At 52.2% G+C, this 3,447-nt stretch overlaps 1 pseudogene; it reads left to right on the forward strand.

Moving 5' to 3' along the window:
* Nucleotides 1–1,134: 1,134 nt before the first annotated feature.
* On the forward strand, nt 1,135–3,034 carry LOC124250160 (Fc receptor-like protein 6; annotated as a pseudogene).
* The last annotated feature ends 413 nt before the right edge of the window (nt 3,035–3,447 follow it).

Consider the following 3,447-nt stretch of genomic DNA (forward strand, 5'->3'; position numbering starts at 1 on the left):
CATCCTTCTCTTTGTGTCTGAGTAAAGACTGCATCGGCTAACCTCACACGTCCTCCAGTGCTACCTGGGACCTTGGCATGTAACTTCAAGGACATAGGCTCAGCCATGCTTTGTGTCTCTCTTATCTCTTGCCACCAACAAAATGGCAAGCCTATTGTCAGTTGCTGGTCTTCTCATCTACTCATCCTACTCTGCCTGAACTACGATATCCCGGATTCTCAAGTCTACAGTCTACTCACCTCCTCCCCACCATTCTCATTGTGCGGTGAGAAACAGAGTTCCTTAGGACCTTCACTTGCGAGGATTGGATCCATATTCAGGTAACGTCAGGTAAGAGGGGTTTATTGAAGGATGTATGGGGAAATAAAGAAGGTTAGAATCTTTTGTTTTATTTCGCTTTTTTATTGAAAAATATAGGTGAATGTGATAAAAACATTAGAAAAAATCTTTTAAAAGAACAAAAAGCACATTGTGAAAACCTTTCTTCCAACCCTAGCCCATGATTTACCCAGTCTACTCACTATATTCTAAAAAATTTATGTATATATGCAAACATATATATCTGTGTGAATATGTATATGTATTTCTTCTTATATAGAAATGGAGGTGCATTGTACACACAGTTCTACATGTTGCTTTTAATTTTCTTTTCCTAACACTGTATCTTGGGGCTCACTCCATGTAGGTATTTGTGGACCTACCTTTTTCTTTCTCATGGCTATCTTATGTTTCATTATATGGCTGGACTATAATGTATTTAACCAGTCCCTTATTAATAAATATTTTAGTGTTTTTATTCTTTTGCTGTTTTAACCAATATATTTATATCAAGCCTTATAGATTCTACCTCCTCAGCATCATGCATATTCTGCTGGGGTGGGCATTTGCATGGGGCATTGATGGAATCCTGGCCTGGGAGAGCCTCTGAGGAGGGAGGTAAGAGGGAGCCAGCTTAGGTTTGCCCATCTCTGGATTCTCATGGGGGCTGGCCCTAGAGCTGCCGTGGGAGGTGGGGGCCGCTGGGTCCTCCTGGACCAGAGCAGGATGTGAAGTTTGTATGACGGGCATCTCTTCAGGAAGAAAAAGACAGCCAAGTGGTTGGAATGATTCCAGCGGGAATCAAATATGTCAAGGATGAGGAAAGCCCAATATATGGTAGGGTCAGGGAGACAGGAAAAGAGAGAAGAAAGGGGAAAGAGGAAGGAAAGAGGAAAAAGAGAAGAAGGAGGGGAAAGGAGAGCAGAGGCCCTGGCCCTCGTCTGGCATGAAGGACTGGGGGGGCAGTGACAGCTGCACAGGTGCAGTCCAGGAGCCTCCATCCCCAATGGGAGGCCTCAGGCTGAATACAGAGGGAGAAAGTGGGCTGATGGGACCTGCAGCTCCAGGGTGACCCTGTTCCTGTGTCTCACAATCCAGCTGAACCTCCGAGCCTGGCCAAACCCCAAGTGTGAAGGAGACATCTTGACTCTCTGATGCCAGGAAAAGAGGAATGCAGCTCTGTCCCAGGTGACATCCTACAAAGATGGGAAATTCCTCTAGTTCTCTGAGGATAACCGACCTCTGTTCGTGGGGCCAGCAACAATGAAAAACAGTGGCCAGTACTGGTGAACTGGGCAGGTGACGTACGACCAGACAAACCTCAGGGATTGCCATGCTTCAAGTCCAAGGTGAGTCACCAGTTTGGGGGGTCGGGGGGAGTAGGGTGCTGCTCAGGTATCTGGTCTCTAGAGGTCAGCAGCTCTCTGGGCAGTACCCCCACCTCTGGCTGCCCCTGATGCTGGGCCAGTCCACAGGGCCCTGAGACATCCATGACGCTGTCCAAATGCCCTGCCAACTCCCCATGGGGCACGTCTGGAGCCAGGAGAAGGAGGTGAAAAGCCCCGGAGAGGGGCTAGGAAGAACCCTGAACCAGCCCTGCCACTCACTCCCCTTGAGGCCCTGGGCTGGACCCTTCCCCTCTGGGGACAAATGACCTCTAAGGCCCCTCTGGCTCTGGCCTAGGATTCCAGAGGGACTCGGGTGTGTGGGAGTCGTTTCAGAGCTAGTGGGTAGGATGAGAGGCCGGTTCCTGGGAGATGAAGAGTGTTTTCCACAGGACAGGGGGCTGTGGCCTGGGATGTGCTGAAGTGCAGACCTCAGCCTCCTGGGGCCTCGCTGTCAAGGGCTCCCCTCCTGAGTCCTGGGCCTGCCTCTCCCCAGAGCTGTTCCTGCTTCCTGTGCTGCACGCTGTGCCCTCTCCTGAGCCCCATGAGGGGAGCCCGGTGACCCTGAGATGTGAGACAAAGTGGCACCCCCAGACGTCGGCCTTGCGGCTCCTCTTCTCTTTCTACAAAGAGGACCACATCTTGCAGGACAGGGGCATCCCCTAAGAACTCTGCATCCCAGGAGCCCAGGAGGGAGACTCCGGGCTTTACTGGTGCAAGGCTGCCCCTCAGGGAGGCCGAGTCCAGAAACAGAGCCCCCAGCTGGAGATCAGGGTGCAGGGTAAGTGGGGGAGAGAGGGGAGACACTCCCCAGGGATCTGGGCATCATGCAATGGGGTCCCCTGGGAGTACGGATAGGAGTCCCTAGGGGAGGAAGAGCTGGGAGCCTGGGTGGTCCAGCTGACCCTCCCAACCTGTGTGCTGCCCCAGCTCCTGTGTCCCGTCCTCTGCTCACGCTGAGACCCAGGCCCACTGGCCTCGCTGTGGGGGACATGGTGGAGCTTCTCTGTGAGGTCCGAAGGGGCTCTGCTCCGATCCTGTACTCGTTCTACCTCAATGGGGAGATCCTGGGGAACTGCTCAGCTCCCCATGGCGGAGCCGTCTCTCTCCTCTTCCCGCTGATGTCAAAGCAGGATGCCGGGAACTACTCCTGCCAGGCTGAGAACAGTGTCTCCAAAGACTCAAGTGAGCCCAAGATGCTCTCCCAGGATGTATGCCTTGTCCCCCAACTGGATTCTGAGCAAGCTGGCAGCATCACTTCTGACTCCTCTGTGTACCTCCCACCATGCCCGGCACAGAGTGTAGGTGGCTTGGAGGAGGGAGATGTTTAGAGAGAGAGGACTCTCAATTCACATGAAAATAAGCAGTTGCATAGGCCTCCTTTTTACAATCACAGATGTTGTGGACCCTCTAGAGAACTGCTTTCCTGGGATTTCACTAAACCTGAGCCATCTGGATTTTAGCCTGAAACACAGGCAACTTCCCTCCTGTGGACAGACCACAGGGTGTGTGTTATGGACTGAATGCTTGTGTCCCCCTCAAATTCATATGTTGACGCCCTAACCCCCAGTGTGATAGTATTTGGAGAGGAGGCTTTGGGAAGCAATTAGAATTAGGTGAGGTCACGATGGTGGAGCCCTTGGGATGGGATTAGTGCCCTTATAAGAAGAGACACCAAGGGCTCGCTCTCTCTCTCTCCATGCAAAAAGAAAAGGTCACATGAGCACACATCAAGCTGGCAGCC

The sequence above is a fragment of the Equus quagga genome, chromosome 13 (assembly GCF_021613505.1).
Source record: "Equus quagga isolate Etosha38 chromosome 13, UCLA_HA_Equagga_1.0, whole genome shotgun sequence".
NCBI classification, from domain to species: Eukaryota; Metazoa; Chordata; class Mammalia; order Perissodactyla; family Equidae; genus Equus; species Equus quagga.